The 21122-nt window shown below is 45.1% G+C and overlaps 2 protein-coding genes across 2 annotated transcripts in view; one reads left to right on the forward strand and one right to left on the reverse strand.

Moving 5' to 3' along the window:
* Positions 1-530, reverse strand: part of WDR87 (WD repeat domain 87) — a 35451-nt gene extending 34921 nt beyond the window's left edge. Inside the window, exon 1 of the mRNA XM_014544697.1 lies at positions 333-530. The gene's annotated coding sequence lies outside the window, so the exon portion shown is untranslated. The remainder of the gene's footprint in view (positions 1-332) is intronic.
* A 554-nt stretch (positions 531-1084) lies between these two features.
* The window catches only part of SIPA1L3 (signal-induced proliferation-associated 1 like 3), a 305840-nt gene continuing 285802 nt past the window's right edge, over positions 1085-21122 (forward strand). Inside the window, exon 1 of the mRNA XM_014544696.1 lies at positions 1085-1200. The gene's annotated coding sequence lies outside the window, so the exon portion shown is untranslated. The remainder of the gene's footprint in view (positions 1201-21122) is intronic.

Raw genomic sequence — 21122 nt, forward strand, 5'->3', positions numbered from 1 at the left:
CCCCCCCCCCCCTTTTTTAAAGGGTCCAGCTATTGATTACGTGAGCAAGTGTACTAAATTTGGAGGAAATTTCACAGGCCATAGGTACTCAACAAATACTAGTCTCCCTCAGAATGTATTTTCAACAAATGGACGGTAGATAACAAGGCCTCCGGGCAGACCTCTGGGTGGTGTTCCTGAGGCTCCCCTCGAAGGCAAAGCTCTGGAGCTGCCTAAACGGGGGAAAGGCGACCACACTTGAGTCCCTCTCTACACGTTCGGGCGTCCCGGCCCTCCGGGTGGCCGGGGAGGAGGCAGTGTCTGCCTCTTCAAGTTCGGGACGCGCCTATTACCTGCGACAGGGCTCGTAAGAAGGGACGGCTATGGCGTGTGAAGCCGCACACCTAGTAGCTCCTAGGTGAAGGACCAGACGTAGAAGGAGCGCCTGAGGACCGACCTTGGGGAATGCCTTGGGAGGACAAGGGTGGACACAGCGGTTGGCCTTCCCACCTCGCGCCCGGCAAACTGACCCCGTGAGGGGAGTGAGCACGCTTGCGCACTGGCCCGCAGCCGTCAGTAAAAAGCCCGGCGCGAGATACCGCGCGCGCGCGCACTCGCTCTCGAAAGGCAAAAAAAGTCCTTCCCGCGGGGCCCGCGGTAATTTAGACCGGAGTTGGCCGGCGAACACGCACAGATGTCCTTCGCCGCCGCTCCACTCCTTTGGGAGTCTAGCGCTGTGCTGTCCCCGCCTTTCCCCAGGCACGCGTCCTCGGCGTAAGTACCTCGCGCCTAGCGGAGAGGGAGGGAGAAGGTTCGCCGAAAGGAAGGAGGCGGACGGGGCTGGAAGAAAGAGAAAAACCTCCCTCGCGAAGTGAGGAGCGTGGCAGCCGTGTTGGAATCTGCAGAAGATATGCCTCTGTCCCTCACTCCGCTAGGGGCTGCGGAAGTGCTCTGAAGGTTGGAGCGGCGGGGAGGCGACAGGTGGACTACCATTCCCAGAAGGCGACGCGGTGCTGCGCCTACGCTCCCGCGGCACCTGCGCGCCAGGCGTTTTTCAGTTTGCTGCCGCCTAGGGCGAAACTACAGTTCCCAGGTGGCTCCGCGCGAAGCGGCTTGGAAGTGGGCAGCCTGGAAGTCACTCGGGCCACCGAAGCTGGCGGCGTCTCTAGCGGACGGTGCGGGGCCGGACGCTGGCGTCGTGGGGCCCAGCCGGACGCCCAGGTACGTGGCTCTAGGAGTAGGGGCGGCCTCACTTAAGGATGGCGGGGAATCGGTGTCTATTGGAGCGCGAGCCGGAGTGCTCTGAGGGCTGGCGGCCGGCCGGGTGTGGGCACCAGTTTTTGGGGCGGCGGCGCTAGGACTCGCGTCCTCCGGACCTGGAAGGGCTCGTATCCGCATGGCTCAACTTTCTAGACGTGCTACCCGGCGCTGTGCGGAAGAGCATGAAGTGGGAGTCGGGGTGCAGTGGGTTCGCGTCCTGACTCTGCCACTCCCCGGAGCTGCGATCTAGGGAAACCGTGCCGAACCCCAGTTTCCCCTTTCGGTAAAATGGGGGGAGAAGAGGATCTGCCCTTCGCTGGGAATTCTTTTGAGATGTTGAGATCTGGCGAGTAAAGCGTTTGGCACACAGAGTGCACTTATTACGTGTTTGCGCTATTGTTAGCTCCGAAGAAATGGGGTGAAGGTGTTAGCAACCGCATAGGATTAGTTGAGGGTGTGCGTGTGAAAAGCGGAGTCCATAGTTAGCAGTCAATGCAGAGTTGGCTGAAATTATTTTGTTAAGAGCTTTGGTTTGGGAGGCAGAGAGACCACATTTAGGCTCTTCCATTTACCAGCAGTGCGACCTTGTGAACTGACTCCACCAATGTGTGCCTTGGTTTTCCGATCTATAAAATGGGGATTTTAATAGTCACCTCATAAAGTTGTTTTGAGGATGCAATGTGAATACCATGTGTAAAGTACGTAGAGCAGCACCTGGCACATAGCGTTCACTAAATGGTCCCTTTTATTCAGCGTTTTTCCAGTGCCCCAGAGACACTTTGAGGTTTGGGCTCTGGCTATAGCCTTGGTCTCCCCATTGGGATAGATTCACAACTGGTCTAGTTTACTTCCTTTCCTGCAGCCTCATGTTCCTCATTTGTTATATCAGCCTCAGAGGGTTGTAAGGATTTGCTGAGGTTGTATTCTCTCACTAAGTAACAGCTCTTATGTAGAATAATTGTTTTTCTTCAGTGTTCTCCATCTGGTCCAGAGGCTGCCTGACTGTGGGCTGTGACATGACAGCCCTGAGCTCCTCCCCACATTCACTTCCAGCCTCAGTATCCCATCTGTGAAGTGGCAGTCATAGGACTTTTGAGCCAGGCTTGTTTTGATGATCTCAGGAGATAATTAATGTTTAGTGTTAAGCACCGGGCCAGGTGCATAGTAAGCACTGAATGTATCTTGTTTTTCTTTTTCTTTTTAAAACATACATTTTATTGATTTTTTACAGAGAGGAAGGGAAGGGGATAGAGAGTTAGAAACATCGATGAGAGAGAAACATCGATCAGATGCCTCCTGCACACCCCCTACTGGGTATGTGCCCACAACCAAGGTACCTGCTCTTGACCTGAATTGAACCTGGGACCCTTCAGTCCGCAGGCCGAGGCTCTATCCACTGAGACAAACTGGTTAGGGCTATCTTGTTTTTCTTGATAGACCTTTGCTGCTGCCTCATTGGGCAGAACAGAAACAAGGTTATTGCCCCCCTCTCCCCCATTTTTGTTCACTAAAGGTTAAATTGTGGAACATACTGCAGTATAAGGACCTGAGAAGAGATGGTGCTGACCTGCTATCAACAGCCTCCTGCTCATTCATACACTCTTTCCCCCAAGTCAGCACATTCATTCCAGTGTTTTATGACCATCCCAGTTCTGTCAGCACTTTGTTTCAAAATTATACTAGCCCACTGAGCTCCTTGATACCTGTGCTTCCTTGATGTCCCCTGGTGACTTGTCCCTTGGGTACTATGAACTCAACATGTTCAGTCTAAACCTCTTCTCCCAGAACCAGTAGTCACCATCTTGGCAAATGGGCCAACATTGACCCAATTGCCCAAGCCAGAAACTTGGAAGTTGCTCTTCTCTCCCAGCCTTCCCAGGTCTAATTGATTGGCAAGAAGGATTGAGCTGCCATTTCCAGGAAACATCATTTCTTTGGCGAACCTTGGTTTCCCATCTCATGGACACTGAAAGTCCTCCTGAGCCACTGGTGGCCTTTTCCGATTAGGTTGAGTTGTTTCTTTGAAGTTGCCAAGGATTAATGTATGTGCAACATTGTATTAGTGAGGAACAGAGAAGACAATACAGATTTGGCCAGACTGCAATGGCAACAGGTGTGGTGTCAAGGCTTTGCTTTCAGGGGACCCACTTCTACAGTTTTAGCCTGACAAAGCTTGTCTGAATTGTTCATTTCTTTCTAAAAAGTCATACCTTGTCAGCAAGTTAGAATATTCTGTATGGGAAGGTGGCCCTACTTAGCATTTCAGGAGGCAGCACACTGGAAACAGACTGGGAAGGGAATTTATTAGATGCTCATTTAGGTTGAGCCTGTTGTCAGAAACCCATTATTGGGAACCCGTGGTTTCAATTAAATTTGTAATGGCCATCAAATTTACCTAAATGTTTTTTAATCTGAGGAAATAAAGCAGTGACATTTAAAAAATGTTTGTTCTTAATTATTAGGGACAACACATGGTTTTTTAGCAATTTGTGGACTGGTCTAAGATTTAAATGTGAGCTTGTTTTTCAGACATTGCAGTTGTTAGGTAAGTAAAAAAATGGAATTTAGAAGTGCAGTAATTGGTGCCCTTTTTCTGTAAAGCAGATTTTGCTGATATATTTCAGAGGTTTAAAAAATGACCCAGGTTATGATAACAGCTTAACCTTGTTATGTGTTTAACTCACAAAATCTGAATTAATTTTTTTAAAATTTGCCAAATCATTTTATTTTCTTATTTATTTGGTTTGTTCTTTTTTGTTGTTAATCCTCACCTCAGCATATTTTTCCATTGATTTTTTTAGAGAGAGTGGAAGGGAGGGGGAGAGACAGAGAGAGAGAGGGAAACATTGATGTGAGAGAGACAGATTGATTGGTTGACTCCTACATGAGCCCCAACCAGGGTTGGAGATCAGATTGAGCCTGCAACCGAGGTACATGCCCTTCACTGGAATCAAACCCAGGACCCTGTAGTCGCAGGTCGATGCTCTCTATCCACTGAGCCAAACCAGCTAGGATATGTGTTTGTGTTTTAATAAAAGAATTAAACAGTCATTTCCTTTAAGGTAAAGTGGTTTATTTTTAGCTTTCCATAAGACTGATATTGCTCCTGTTTCTTAGGACTGCCCTGCTCATGGCCTTAATTTATGTGTGTGAGAATGGGTAGAATTTGACTTTTAAAAAGTTATGCAAAGAAATACATGCTCATTGTAATACTATGTCAAACAATACAGAGATGTATAAGGAAAATAATGGGTGCCACCCTCCACTCTAATTTCCCTCCTCCAGGGATAGCCATTCATTCCAACAGCAAGTATTTATTAAGTGTTTATTGTTTGGGTTTGGAGATTTAGTAGTGAACAAAATGGATATGCACTCTGCCCTTGGGGATTTGGGTGGATTCGCTCTCCTTATTCTGTGCTTAAAGGGATGTATATGTGCATTATTGATTGTCTGCTTCTTCTCCCTCTCACTCCCAAAAAGGAGGGTGGGGTCAAGTCACATATATTTGTAACTTGAGTTTTTCGATTACTGACAGGGCATCTCCCTTAGTCGGGTTACACACAGGCCCGACTCATTCTTTTAACTGCTAGACTCACGTTCTTCTCACCATGGAGAGACCATGCTTTATTCCACCCTTCTTCTATTGCTGGACATTTAGGTTGTTTGGGGGATTTTACTTTCATAAACACATCCATTGAGCATCCTGGTACATAGGCAGTGTAGCATAGTGGTTAAAAGCATAAACCCTAGTCAGGGAACAAGACAGACAAACTCTTTGCTCTCCTAGGGTTTATATTCTAGCGAGGGAGACAAAATAAGGTAATTTCAGATGGTTTTAAGTATAGTGGGTGAAATGAGAGGGGGAGGGTCTAGAGCAGTGATGGCGAACCTTTTGAGCTCGGCGTGTCAGCATTTTGAAAAACCCTAACTTAACTCTGGTGCTGTGTCACATATAGAAATTTTTTGGTATTTGCAACCATAGTAAAACAAAGACATATTTTTGATGTTTATTTTATATATTTAAATGCCATTTAACAAAGAAAAATCAACCAAAAAAATGAGTTCTCGTGTCACCTCTGACACGCATGTCATAGGTTCGCCATCACTGGTCTAGAGCATGGATGATGGGGCAGAGCTGGTGGTGAGGAAGGGATGGTTACTTCAGCTTGGATGGTCAGGGAAGGCACATGAGCTGAGAGACTGGAATGAACCAAGAGCTGGAAGCAGAACGTTTCAGGCAGAGGGAGCAACAAGTGCAAAGGCAGAGAGAGAGAAATGAGTTTGCTGCAAAAACAGTGTTACTGTGGCTGGAGAAGAGCAAATTCCTGTTTTTCAAGTTCATACTACTATAATTTTGTAAAATAATGATAATAAAAGCATCTAACGTTACCTAATGCATACTCTGTAGTAGTCATTTTTCTAAGCATTCACGCTTTTCCTCAGTTAGTTCTCAGGAGTCAATGAAGTAGGTAAGTATATGGATCTTGCTTTACAAGTGAGGAAGCTGACTCCAGACTCCTTCACACTCATGCCTAATCCCTCTCTTCCCAGGCCCTCTCCAATAGGCTGAGACAAGTTTAGGATGTGGAAGGAGCATTTCCTTTACATGTTGTTTGACACCTGTAGGCTATATCTAGTACCTAACTTGTGGCAGCAGGAATGGTTTGAGCGTTGTTTCCTCTGACAATAAGACACAGTGGGGTCAATTTCTGTTGGAATGTTTGGTTGCTTCAAAACTGAAGGCCTGCAGCAGAGCCTATCCTCAAAACAAGGTTGATTGCTTGGCTACTGCACTAGACATCGGTTAACAGGAAACAGGGTAGGTGTCAAAGGAGAGTTAATAAGGTAAATGCTCCATTTGGGTGAGATTTGCAAGGTGACTTGGGCTGGCAGGGGAAAGAGTGTTTGAAAGTTCTGAGCCAGCAACTCAAGTGGTAGTGTGGCCCAGGACCTTGCTTCAGCCACCATGACTGGGTCCCTTTTGATTTGGTATATCCTGGGTCTTAGAGGTTGTTAAATATTTTGAATGGAGCAGGCCTGGTTAGATGTGAAGCAGCAGGTACTTTTAAGACCAGGATATAAGTACGAAGAGCCTCTTTCATCCAGCTGTGTAGGAAGCATTTTTTTCTACCTAGCCTGTGTGCCAGGCACCATGCTGGACACTGACAGTATGAAGGTGAATAAGAAGACACTGGTAGGGATTGTGGGAATGCTGTCCACTAGAAATACAGTGCTAGCCACTGAAGCAGACATAATTTAAAATTTTATAGTGGTCACGTTTTTAAAAAGTCAAAAGAAACAGGAAATTAATTTTAATGATGTATTTTATTTAGTTTAAAAGGTTATCATTTCAACATGTAATCAATGTAAAGATTATTGATATACTTTACATTCTTTTTTTCCATATGAAGTCTTCAAAACATACTGCACTTTACACTTTCAGTACATTTCCTTTCTCCCTGGCCACATTTCAGTTGCTCATGTATTGGACAGTGTGGGCTTAGGGAGTGAGAGAGACACACATAAATCAAGGGTGGTAGTTCACAATGATAAATCAAATATGTCATCCCTGTTTTATATTGGTGAGTAAGGGCAGATGAGTGATGAAAAGCATATTTATTGTAGGCAGATATAGCTAACCTCACAGCTGCTGCCCACCAGAGGTGCCTTACAGGCCTGGCACTGTTCTTAGTGCTTGGGGAGTGTGCTGTGTTCTGAGGTGGCAGATATTGTACAGATAGGGAAATTGAGGTATGGTGATGAGGAGTCCCTTGCTCAGGGTTAGGCAGAATTTGAACTCCGGTCCAGAGACCATACTGTTGTATGTGTTGCAACAACCTTCCTAATGCCGCGACCCTTTAATACAGTTCCTCATGTTGTGGTGACCCCCAACCATAAAATTATTTTCGTTGCTACTTCATAACTGTAATTTTGCTACTGTTATGAATCGTAATGTAAATATCTGATATGCAGGATGTATTTTCTTTTTATATTTTTATTGATTTCAGAGAGGAAGGGAGAGGGAGAGATAGATAGAAACATCAATGATGAGAGAGAATCATTGATTGGCTGCCTCCTGCACGCCCCCTACTGGGGATCGAGCCCACAACACAGGTATGTGCCCTTGACCGGAATTGAACCTGGGACCTTTCAGTTCATAGGCCGACGCTCTATCCACTGAGCCAAACCGGCTAGGGCAGGATGTATTTTCATTGTTACAAATTGAACATAATTAAAGCATAGTGATTAATCACAAAAACAATATGTAATTATATATGTGTTTTCCGATGGTCTTAGGTGACCCCTGTGAAAGGGTCGTTCGACCGCCAAAGGGGTCGAGACCCACAAGTTGAGAACCGCTGCACTAGATGGTGTTTGTGGAGGATGGGGTTTGTGTTTTGTGCAATGAAAACCATAGGAAGGACTCACAGCACAAAATGAATTCCCAGAGTTTGTTAACATCAATCCTCGAGTCTATGTTGGTGCTGGTTTAGACTTGAGCAACTGCTAGGGTCACTCCTTAAGTTGAGCTCTAGGTTTTGTTTGAAATAGGTCTTACTTCCCAGGACAGAGTATAGTTTTGGGGGACTGGGAGGAGGGTGGGCAGCAAGAATGAGGGAGACCAGCCTATTGAAAGCTTATTTCTAAATGGCTTCTTTGGGTGTGAAGCCTATTTTCTCTTTTTGTCTGCTGACTCTGTCTCTCACAGCTGTAGCCTCCTGTGGAAGCTGAGTGGCATCTTCCTGTGAGCTCAGCAATAGCAGGGCTTACTCTGCTTATGAATCTTGCCTTTGCTTTGATCCAACGAGGCATTGCTGGGTGGGGACATGGGGAGAGGGATGACACAGTATTTTCCTCTGTCAACTCTATGGGAGTCATAGTTCTAGACTTTTAGTTACTTTCTTGGCTCAGGGTTCCCCATCTCAGAGGCAGGATGAATCTGAGCCTTCTCCCCAAACAAGGCAGGTGCTGGAAGATTCTGAGTCTGTTTATGTCCCCAGGTGGTGACCTAGTGCCAATCCCTGTCCACGGGTTGTGATTCACAAGGTTTTTAACCTTCTTACCACTCTATCTCCTACTGTTGGACAATACTTGGTGTTATGCCCAGATTTCAGGATCCCCAAGAAACCATATCAGGGAGCCAGCCAGTCCGATGCAAAAGCATAAGAGTCTTTATTCCAGCTAGCTCGGCTCCCCCACTTTGCCGACGCAGCGACAGGAAGCGGAGAGAGCGAGAACACTGTGTGGAGAGGGGTTTTATAGGGGGTTGGAGTAAGGGGAGGAGAAAGGGCTGTGGCCTTGCCGATTGGCCAGGCGCAAGTCGGTGTCTTGTTCCTGGGTGTGGCTAGCAGAGGCTTAGACTTCCGGGAAGAAGCTCCTTGCCAAGCACATGGCCAAGGTAAGATGGAGCACTTACCCTGGGGCAAGATGGAGGGCGTAGCCCTTACCCTGGGGCAAGATGGAGGGCGTAGCCCTCGCCCTTTCACTTGGCATGTAAAAGATGCTTGGTAAGTGTCTGTTGGCTGAATTAATGATACTAACTAGCATTCACTGAGCTCTTGGTGTGTACAAGGCACTTCTATACCTGCTTTTTGTATAATATCTCTTTTAATCTTAATAACTACTCCATGGGGTAGATACTGTTATTATTCCCATTTCCCATTTAAGGATACTGAAGTCCTGAGACTCAGTGCATGTCACAATGGTTGTGAGTGTCTAAGCCAGAATTCAAATGCAAGCCAATGGCTCCAGAGTCTGCAGTCTCTCCATGGATGGACGTATGGACGAATAGGGTAGGCAAGCAGGACCATACTGACTAGCACCACTCTGGGCACCAGCTTTTTTTATGATTCAGGAATCTGCACTTCCCCCTTTCTTTAAAATAATCAAAATGAACTGGATATTTGATATTATGAAGGAATTCTTGTTAATTTTTTAGATATGATAATGATGCTGTGGTTCTCCTTAAGAAAAACAACCTTATCTTTTAAGACATACCTCTGAAATACCTATGAACTGTTAAGATGTCTGGGATTTGCTCAAAATAATATGGATAGGCAAGGAGTGGAGGGGACAGTGTACAGTTAAATAAAGAGGAAGTAAGATTGGCCATAAGTTGGTAACTTAAATATGGCCAGTAGAGGTTTATTATACTCTTCCTTTCCCCTTTGTGTGTTTGAATGGCTTATCATGAAAAATTAGAAACAAGTACCACAAATTTCACTCAGCATTTGTATGTTTCAATCCCAAGTGTATGGTGAGGGAGTTCACTGCCTCTGCTCAGTCTATTTGTACAACAAAAACAGTGTGGCCCAGCCAGTGTGGCTCAGTGATTGGGCGTTGACCTATGAACCAGGAGGTCAGGGTTTGATTTTTGGTTAGGGCACATTTCCGGGTTGTGGGCTTGATCCGCAGTGTGGGGTGTACAGGAGGCAGCCAATCAATGATTCTCCATCATTGATGTTTCTATCTCTTTCCCTCTCCTTTCCTCTCTGAAATCAATAAAAATATGTTTTTAAAAATCACAAACAAACAAAAAACAATGTGTTTTTTTCTTCTTCGTGAAACAAGTCAATACTTGGCCCAAGGCTTCAGAAACACTTTGGTAAAGTAGCATCTGATAATATTGAGGACATCTGCGAGGCTCCATTGGCCACGTGCTTCCCCACTGCTCTGAGTAACGGCCACGGTGGCATTGGCCCTCTGAGTCCGTTTGCTGAGAGCCTCTTCCGGAAGATCTCTTTCCCTCCAGCACCTGACCATGGGGCCCCTCCTACATTTTTTTTCAAGGACAAGTTCCAACAAGATCCTCATATCCTCTTCCATCCTCCCCTCAGGACAGACATGCACAGACCCTTCCACTGATGGGGCTTTGTTAAGGCCCCACAACAGAACCAGAAACCAGCTTTTGATTTGCCTCCAACACTGCAGTGAGAGGCAGGGAAAGTGGCCCCTTTCCTTCTGACACTTGACAGCAGAAGGAAAGGGGCAAGATGCAGCTTGTGCCTTGGACTTGATGATAATTTCACATCAAGCCAGCAATTATAACTTCTTTACAACAAATACACACACACACCCCTTCACATCGACTAAAGACTCCTATTGCATTTGTTCTTTTGGGGTCTGTAAATTAACAGCAAATAAATGTGTGGCAGAGACCCTTGTGTGGAAGTGGCAGGAAAAGAGTGCACCTTTGGGGGTTTCTGCATATTGTTTTTTGCCAAGTAGGTAGAAATGGTTAATGGTAGCAGTAGCTCCACCCCTGCTTCTGTACATCACGTTCTTGGTGTGTGGGGAGGAAAGCAGGGGAAATCCTGTAGACCCTCTGGCCTTCTCCAAGACTTTGCCCCTGGCACCCTGTTCAGTTCTGTCCTTTTTTCTTTCAAGGGCCTTGAGGTGAGCCCAGAGTGGAGAGAATGTTAGGAGCACTGTCACCTGTTTCAGCAGCTTGAATTTTTTTTCAGAGTTTCCACTTTGGAGCGCATGTGTTGGATCTGAGGTTAGCAAACTCCGAATACTGACATTGCATCTGATTTTTAAACTTATTCAACAGGTATCCACTGAGCTGAGCACTCTTCTAGGTACTAGGGCTATAGCAGTGAGCAAGGCATACAATGCTTCTTTGAATGGAACTCTCATTTAAGTGGGGGATTCAGACAGTACACAAGATAAGATGTATGCTGTGTTAGGTGGTTATAAGTACTAAGTGGAAGAAATGAAGTAGGGAAAGGAGATATGAGATATTGAGGTGGAGGGTGTTAACATTTTAGGCCATCCCTGGCCTCCCTGGGAAGGTGACCTGAGTACAGATAGGCCTGAGGGAGGTGAGACTAAGCAGCAAGGGTGTCTAGGCAGAGGGAGGAGCCAGTGCAAAGGCCCTAAGACCATGGGCCTGGTAAGAAATAGGAGCTTACAAGGAGGACTGTGCCACTAGAGCAAAGTAAAGGAGGAGAGAGTAGGAGGGGATGGGGACAGAGACGTGACAGCTTTGCAGATGACGTAGGATTCAGTATAGGTTTGTTTTTTCCTCTGATAGAAATAGGAAGATATTGTGGGGTTGATTAATTTGTTAAATTTTGAATAGTGACCACAGATACATGGAACCAAAGGAACAAAAATAAGGCACCCAGTTCCCTTCCCCAGAGACACCACTATCCCAGTTTCTTACTGGTGACCAGTTCTTTGACATTACATTATTTGAGTGAATTTCCTGGCTTATGTTAGTTAAACCATGTAAAATTACCTTTTTGTGGGTCAAAAATGGTTAAATGTTGGTAATTTTATGAGGTTCAGCCTAATAACTCCCTTTTGGGAGCCCAAGGAAGCTTGCCAATCCTTTCTTGCCCCAAGGGTTGGTGGCCAGAGTTGGGGACATCCTCCCCTTTCTGCATCCTACACTTATCTTTCGGTGACTGGCTCAACAGTGTCAGTGACACCAGTGCCCCACCTAAGGCCTCATGAACCTAGTGTTGCTGTTAAGCCTGACAAGAGGCTGCTGCTTCCTACTGGGACCTTACCTATGGGTGGCATTAGTCATTCTTTGTCTTTCTGCATCTTGGTACCACCAGTTTTGAAATCTCAGATAACTTCCAGAGGGAAGAGTACCCTTGGACTCTTGCCGACATTCAGAATGACCTGTGTGACAGGGGTGCTCTCTTGGTTCAGGCAGAACTTGTGAGCATTGCAGATCAGTAACTAGCTAAAGTAGCCAGAAAAGTGCCCAGCCTGGAGTGTCCATGGGAGTACCTGCTGGCCCGTGGAAGCTCAAGCTGTGGGAGGAAGTCTGAGGAGTGATGATCTAGACTTGGGAGAAAGACCTTTAGCACCTCATATGTGTCACACCCTTATGCTGACCAGGAAGGCATATGTCTCTGGAAACCCAGAGCACTGGGCTGGGTCCAAGGGGCGCAAAATAAACCTCAAGGAGTTATGGATGCAGCTTTCCGCATACTCAGTCAGAAAGTTGTGTCAGTTGGTATGCCTTTGGGTGCAAACAATAGTAATAACAATACATAAGTGATTTATATAACATCTGCTATATGCTAGCACTTCGCTAGGGCTTACCACGAAGTGACTCAATTAAGCTTCTCCATAACCCTATAAGATAAGCAGTCTTATTACCCCCATTTAAAAAAAAATATTTTTATTTATTTCAGAGAGGAAGGGAGAGGGAGATAGAAACATCAATGGTGAGAATCATTGACTAGCTGCCTCCTGTATGCCCCCCTACTGGGGATCAAGCCTGCAACCCAGGCATGTGCCCTTGACCAGAATTAAACGCGGGACCCTTCAGTCGCAGGCCAACGCTCTATCCACTGAGTCAAACTGGCTAGGGCAGGGGTGGGCAAACTTTTTGACTCGAGGGCCACAATGGGTTCTTAAACTGGACCGGAGGGCCGGAACAAAAGCATGGATGGAGTGTTTGTGTGAACTAATATAAATTCAAAGTAAACATCATTACATAAAAGGGTACGGTCTTTTTTTTTTTTTAGTTTTATTCATTTCAAACGGGCCGGATCTGGCCTGCGGGCCGTAGTTTGCCCACGGCTGGGCTAGGGCATTCCCCACTTTTTTTTTTTAAAAAAAAATAAGTATTTTTATTGACTTCAGAGAGGAAGGGAGAGGGAGAGAGAAATAGAAACGTCAGTGATGAGAGAAAATCATTGATTGGCTGCCTTCTGCATGCCCCCCTGTGGGGATGAAAACCTGCAACCCGGGCATGTCCTGACTGGGAATGAAACCATAACCTTCTGGTTCATAGGTCGTTGCTCAACCACTGAGGCACACTGGCTGGGCTTATTAATCCTCTTTTTCAGATGAGACAACTAAATTTAAATAACTTGCCCAATGTCACACAACAAGAAAATGGTGGTGACATGATTTGGATCTAAGGAGCCTGACTCCGGAGGCCTCACTCTGAACTCTTCATCTCTGTGTGCTTCTGCAGTGGTTCTCAAACCTGAGCTCATAGAATCCCCTGAATGGCTTTTTAAAACACATAATGCCAGGCTTCACCCAGTTTCTGATTCAGTAGATCTGGCTTAAGAATTTGTATTTCTAACAACTTTCTAGGTGATAATGGTACTCTTGGGCCTGGGAACAATTCTCAGAGAACCACTGATCTACTCTAATAGGAAACCCCAGCTGAAATTTGTCTGAAATAAGATTTATGAACTCATATAACAAAGAAGCTTATAGGTAGGTAGCACCAGGGTTGACTAAGTTTCACAGTGCCTGTAGGCAAGCTCTCTCTGTTATACCGCTCTGCCATCCTTCATGTGTCTCCTGTGCCTGTGTCCTCAGACTCCTCTCATGACCATAAAATGACTGCCACAGCTCCAGTCGTCAAATCCAGTAGCAGAAAGAGGGCATCTCTCACTCACTATATATCTCTTCCTAGGTGTTCTGCCTCCTATATTCTCCTTATAGCTCACTAGCCAGCATTGTGACGCATGACCATGCCTGGGCAAATCATAGGCAAGGACCATTCAGGATTTCCTTTGTGGCTGGGGATGGAACTGTCCTCACCAGAAGCTCATGACTGCTGGGAGGAGAGTGGCTACAGGAATAAAATCACAGTACTATTTGGAAAAGAACTGGAAGAGGGGGATGGGTATTGGGTAGGCAAACAACTGGATCTGCTGCAGAATTAGTGAAAGAAAGTGGGAACATAATACCCATCCACTTTTGTGTCATAATACTTATCAACTTTGTTTTGTAATTACCTGAATCAGGATATAGCTTTTTTGCTCTCCAATCTCATCAATCTTTTGTCTGAAAATTCAGGTAATCCCAAACTGAGTGACGAGGCAGCAGTGTGAGGGGCAGTGTGCGTGGTGTTTGAGAGTATTCACTCTGTTCAGAAACACCTGGATCTCACTCCCCTCTCTGCTCCTGACCAATTCCTGTGCAAGGTGTTTCTCTCAGAGGTTCAGCTTTCCCCTCTGAGGACTGCCTCATTGGATGGTTGTATAGATGAAGGGGAAGATAAAGGTTAAGTGTTTACCTCTGGTAGCTGGCACATGGGAAGTGCTCAAGAATGTGGCCTCTGCTATTAACATACAGTTGAACAACTAAGGGTTAGAACACCGCTCCCTCTACCCCCAGTCAAAAATCTGTGTATAACTTTTGACTGCCCCCCAAATTTTACTAATAGCCTACTGTTGACCTTATTGATAACAGTTGGTTAACACATATTTGTATATGATATGTATTATATACTATATACTTACAATAAAATAAACTAGAGGAAAGAAACTTAAGAAAATTATAAGGGAGAGAGAATACATTTACAGTATTGAATGAGAAAAAAAATCCACATGTAAATTAGACCCACACAGTTCAAACCCATGTTAAAGAGTCAACTGTATTGTGTGAGTTACGTGCCAGTTGAGTCAGCTCTGACTCTCGGTGACCCTGTGAATGAATGATGTTCACAGAGTTCTGTCCTCACAGTTCTGCTCAGCTCCTGTAGACTCATGCTTGTGGCTTCTTTTATGAGTGAATCTATCTCATATTTGATCTTTCTCTTTTCCTGCTGTTGCTATTTTTTTCCAGCTTTATTATCTTTTCCAAAGAACCCTGCATTCTCATGATATGCCTGAGTTAGGACAGCTTCAGTTCTGTCATTTTTGTCTGTAGTGACATTTCAGGCTGAACTTGCTCCAGGACCCATCATCTTTCTAGTGATAGTGATCCAGGGTATCCGTAGAGCTCTCTTCTGACACTATTTCAAATGAATCAATTTTTTCCCTATCATTTTCTTCCTGTCCAACTTTCACATCCATGTATAGTAATTGGAAATACAAGGCTGTATGTGATCTTAACTTTGGTCTGTAATGAAACATCTTTGCTCTTAGTGACCTTTCCTAATTCTTTCATTGCTGCCCTTCCGAGTTTCAGCCTTCTCTTGAGTTCTTAGCTGCAGTCTCCATTTGAATTGATGACTGAGCCAAGATAAGCAAAATCTTTAACAATTTCAGTGTCTTCATTGTCTGTGTTAAAGTTGTGTACTTCTTTGATCATGATATTTTGTCTTCTTGATGATCAACTGCAGTCCTGCTTTGGTACTTTCTTCTTTTACTTTCATCAGAAGTCATTTCAAATCATTGCTACTTTCTGCCAATAGAATAGTGTCATCTACAAATTATAGGTTATTGATATTTCTTCTATCAATTTTTACTTCTTCTGAGTTTAACCCAGTTTATTAACATACTAAATGACTTACTAATTGAATAATTAAATATTTTATAATCCTGCTTTCCCTTCCCAACAACCTATGAAAGTGACCATCTATATCACAGACTGACATTCCTGTGGATGTCTGTTGCTACTACTTATAGATACAGTGTAAAGCTATTTTTTGCCTTGTAAGACTACAGAGGGACTCAGGAATGGAGCATGGGCTCTGGAGCCAGATCACCTGGATGCAAATCCTGGCTCCATTTGGCTCCCTGTGTGACCTCAGGTAAGCCACTTAGCCTTGCAATGTTTGTTTCCAAGGTGGAGTTGCTAGTGGTACTGCCCTGTTAGGCTGTTGAGAAGATTCAGTGCGTTAAAGCTGGTAAAGGGCTTAGAATACTGCAGTGCCTGGCCCACAATGAGCATGTCATCCAGACACTCTGTCTGCTATTCTGTCACTGTTTTGTGCCAGTGTGTTCACAGACTACTGTAAGCTACCTGAGAGCAGGGTCTGTGTGGCTTTTGTTTACCACTCAGTCTTAGTGTCTGACTCAAAATAAGTAGGATGCATATATATTTTTTGTGGCAGTATTCTTAATTTGTTTCCGTTCAGCTGTCCAGAATTTATTTTATTTTTTTAATCCTCACCTGAGGATATTGCTCCGTGTAATGTGCTCTTGGTCCCATATTCCCCATTATTCTAATCATGAAGCTAAAGAAATGAACCCTCACCATGTATTTGTCCACAGACTGAAGATTAAGCCTGTGTTTAGACACTGTGAGTAGTAGCTTCTAGGTCAGTAGCCCAGTCAGCATTCCTGCTGGTCCCACTCTGACAGAAACTGGAGAACCAGTAAAACGTGGTGAGTGCTTGGGCTCTGGAGCCAGAGAAACCTGAGTTCGAATCTCTTTGCCACCGATGTTAGGCATTACTTCTCTGTGCTCTGCACCTTGGATTTCTCCTCCATAGAAGCAGGGAGATTCAGTAAGGAAGTGTCCCTATATGCTTAGGGAGGGTCCCTGATTTCTGAGATAGTCTAGGGAGGAAAAAAGGCAAAAACAACAACTAACATGTTAATTCCTTAAACTCTCTATTATTTGAAATTTGTAAGTCAAGTAGAGTCATACTCCACCCAGATAGATCCTCTTGCTTCCCTTTCACAATCTCTGTGCCCCCACTTCAACCCACTATTGGTTTGAAGGCCTGTCTGCTGCTTTTCCTTGGACAACTTTGCTTGGAAGACTGGCTGTGTCTCAAGCATAGGCAGAGGCCTGGAAGGGCCTGGTGTTTCCATCACCTCAGGGAAACCATGCAGTGACCGATAGGGATGGGATCATGGCTGCCTGGCTCCCTTGTTTCCAAGAGATACAGTTTTTCTTCCAGAGTGTTCTTGTTGTGCTCTGTGGAACTTGGCCTGTAATTGTGTTGCTTGGCTTCTTTTATGGGAGCACTTCTTTAGTACATTTCTTGCACAGGAATTCTTGTCTCAGGGCCTGCTTCTTGTCTCAGGACCAACTTAGGGCAGCCCTTCTTTGAGGCTAACCACATATCTTAGCTTTACACCAACATATACTCCCACACCTAAGGAAGGTTAGAAAAGGGAAGGGAGTCAGAGATGGGGAAAGAATTAGAGAAAACATTTCTACACATTATATGGTAAGCAAAAAACACTCTTTTTATGATTTGACATAGTTGTAGGTAGTAATTAAATTGCCTTTGTCTTAGATGCCAGCATTCAAATAAATACATGTATATATATATATATATATATTTATGTCAGGGAGCAGGAGATAGAAACATCAATGATGAGAGAAAACCATTGATTGGCTGCCTCTTGCAAGTCCCACACTGGGGATCAAGCCCATAACTTGGGCATATGCCCTGACCAGGAATCAAACCGTGACCTCCTGGTTCATGGGTTGCCGCTCAACCACTGAGCCAACCAGGCTGGGCTCCATTGACTTTTTAGAAAGAGTAGAAGGGAGGGAGAAGAGGGAGAAGAGGGAGAGAGAGACAGAGAGAGAGAGAGAGAGAGAGAGAGAGACAGAGAAAATCAGAGAGAGAAACATCTATTGGTTGCCTCCTGCACGTGCCCCAACTGGGGCCGGGGATCGAACCTGCAACCAGGGTGTGTACCCTAGACCAGAAATCGAATGCTCAACCCTTCAGTGTGTGGGCTGATGCTCTGACCACTGAACAACTGGCCAGAGCAGCAGTCCAGAATTAAAAATCCATGACCATGATTACCCCCATTTTGAAGGTATCAGCTGAACCTGATTGAATGTGAGGTCAGCATTTAATAATTGCAGCTGATAGTTATTGAGCATTTTTGTGGGTTGGGGCTAAGTGTTCACCATAAAGATTTCACTGATCCCTCACACTCATTCCATATTATAGATAAGGAAACAGGCCCAGGGAGAGGATTGGTCTCTCTTAAGAGGATATCTAGTGCAGTGGGTAAGAACTAAAAACCAACAGTTGTTTCACCACTTCTTGCTGTGTGATTTTTTTCTGGCCTGTGATTTTTCTGTTCCAGAACTTTCTCATCTGTAAAATAGAAATTATAATAGCACCTACTTAGAGGGCAGCTCTGAGGACTAGGGGAGAGAATTCCTATGAAGTGCTTAGAATAATACCTTGTGCCGTGAAGCTCTAGGGTTTTGGTGGTTATTATTAGGCTCAGCCCTTCAGTTGTTCTTGGCAGAGCTAGCCAGAGAGTCCAGCAGCAATGCTTAATCATTAAGTTGTGTTGTTGCCTCTTCTAGGTAGCTCCCTCTCTGCACAGGGAAAGAAGTCCATCTTTGGATTGTGAGATTGTGAATGAAGCAGGCAGGCACAAGCCCAGGGCAGGGGGCATACTGTGGGCACAGATCCAGCCCTTGCTCGGTTAGAGAACAGGTGGCTTATTTCCTGGAGTGGAGGTAACAGGCTAGCCTCAGACCAGGTGTCTTATGAGTAAGGAGTCCTTTTATTTCCCTCTCCCAAATGGATCGTTGGCAAAACAGTCCTCTCTGGTAACATGTCTGTTCACAAAGACCAGCCAGCCATCTCTTGGGGAACTCCAGTGGTTGGCGTGTTCTTGTGGCTGTTGAATAAGTCGCTGTTAAGAGCTGGCACGACAGGTTCCCGTTTCCGCATTCCAAACATGCAAGTGGCTGGGGGAGGCACCACCAAGGCCGAGGCAGCTTGCAGAGCTCAAGCAGGTGAACTTTGCCTGGAGAAGACCCTGCAGGACCCACAAGAGCCTAGAGTTCCCCTTACAGTCACCTGCCTACTTTGTGATCAGGGCTATGTTCGGGACATCTTTTAGGTGAGTCATGTTTGTTAGGTTTGGTAGTGACTTGTAGAGTAGAGAAAGTTAATATTGCTTCTTTTCGGGAACTAGACTGGTGGTTTTTTTGTCTTCCTTTTTTCCCCTCCTGCCTCTTTCATGAAATATTTATCTGTCTGCTCCAAACTATGAAGAAAGGGTAGGTGGAGTATTGAGGGAGTGAGGAGGAAATGTACGATATTTCTCCCTGGAGAAGGAATGAGTCAGTGTTGAGCTCCTGTGGAATGCAAACTTCTGTGCCATGTGCTATGGGGCATCCCATTCTAGTACAGACAAGCTGTGTGGTCTCAGATGAGTTCCTTTCCCTCTCTGGACCTGTTTCCTCATCTGATGAAATGGGGAAAAGGAGCAGTACCCACTCACCTTTCTCGTATACGTAAAGTATTCACACCCTGGCCATGGAGTGGTGCTCAGTGTCAGCTATCCCTGTGCCCTCACCCCAACCACCAGGCCCCCAAATCCCATGTATGATCTTATCTCAGACATCTCAACTGCCGCTGGCTATACTTCAGCTATACTGGTCTCTTGCTGCTCCTCCCTCAGGGCCTTTGCCCTGCCTATTCCTCTGTCTAGAACACTTGCCCCAGTATCCCCAAAGCTCCTTCCCCCTTCAGGTCTCTGCTCACATTTTACCTTTTCATTGAGGCCTCTGTCCTTAAATAGCACCTTCTTCATCACTCTCGAGCTCTTTACTCCGCTTTATTTTTCTTTTAATCCTCACCCAAGGACATACTTATTAATTTTGTGTGTGTGAGAGAGAGAGGGGAACATCAGTGTGAGAGAGAAACATCAATTGGTTGCCTTCCCATACCTACCCCAACTGGGGAACAAACCAGCAACCTAGGTATGTGCCCTGATCAGGAATTGTATCTGCAACCTTTCAGTGTATGGGATGATACTCCAACCAACTGAGACACACTGGGTAGGGCTGCTTTATTTTTCTTTATGGCATTTATTCCTACTTGACATGTATTTATTATCTGTCCCCCGATCCCCACCCCTAATTGTAGGCTCCATGAAAGCACAGGGATCTGTCTCTATCCTTGTCTCTACCAGTTCCTGGCATGTGGTGGGTGTGGGATAAATTATTTTATGAATGAATTTATGATATCAGGTGCAAGTGTAACCTTGTCCAAGGATGGGTGGTTGTCTCCATTTGGGGTTTTAGTAGAATGTCAGCATATCCGTAAACATGTGGCTGTGAGGGAGGTGGCATGCACACACCTTCTCCTTGGTCTCCCAGCGAGTTCTTGGGCCTGCCTGACGCCTCCAACCTTCTGGCTTCCTGTCCCTCAGCCCATTCGATCTGCATAGTCCAGCCCTACCAGTGACTCATCTGAACAGCCTGGGTGCATATGGCATGGAACAGACGGCCTTGGTGCTAGTGAGTGTAGAGGGTGTGTGCGTGTTTATTAGGTGGGGAAGGCTTTGTTGGAGATACCACCCATACACATACACCCCCCTGTATATGGAAAGCTGACTTTATCACTAGGTTTTGCTCAGTCTTCCTGTGGTAGGGAGGTCAGGGAATGCCTTGGAAATAGGAATTAGCTGGCCAGGCAAAGTTTATCGGTCTTCCCTGTTTTTGTAGGGAATAATTCTTGTTCTGGGACTGAACAGGTTTTAAGTAAATGGTGAGCTTGAAGAGTCTTGCTGTGTAATAGCTGACACCTCCTCAGCAGTTTTCTGGCTCCCAGTGTCAGCGATTGATTCTGTAAGAATATCCTGGAATGGCTTCCCCAAGCTCAATGGAACAAGGTCAGTGGCTCTCTGGGATCTCTCCTAATAGCATGGAACTGAGGTTCGTGTATCATACATTATGACACCTGGGGGCCTGCTGCTACTTGAGAAACATGCAGAGAATTAGAGGAGGTGCCTTTGAGTTCCAAGTACAGTGGTTTTGGAGACTCTTCTGGGAGTTCATTGTACATAATTCTCAAGTATCAGCACTGACTAAACTCTGGACACAATACTTATCTTCTTGGGGCCTCAGTTTCCTTATCTGGAAAATAGGAATAATTAATAGTATCTGCTTTAAATGAGAAGTTAAAATGAGATCAGGTGACCTAATTAGAACTGTGTCTAGTGCATAGAAAACACTCAATAAAAGGGGATGATAATTTTTTTTAATTGATTGATTTTAGAGAGAGAGGAAGGAAGGGAGAGGGAGTGAGAAAGAGATTGATTAGGTTTTTTTTTTATACATATTTATGCATTAATTGGTTGTTCTGGTATGTACCCTGACCAGGGATCAAACCCATAATCTTGCCATATTGGAACGACGCTCTTAATCAACTGAGATATCCAGCCAGGGCCTGATAATTATTTTTATAAATTGATTTCAAGTCCCTTTTTACTTTTTCAGTCTAT

Source organism: Myotis brandtii, unplaced genomic scaffold (genome assembly GCF_000412655.1).
Source record: "Myotis brandtii unplaced genomic scaffold, ASM41265v1 scaffold379, whole genome shotgun sequence".
Lineage (NCBI taxonomy): Eukaryota > Metazoa > Chordata > Mammalia > Chiroptera > Vespertilionidae > Myotis > Myotis brandtii.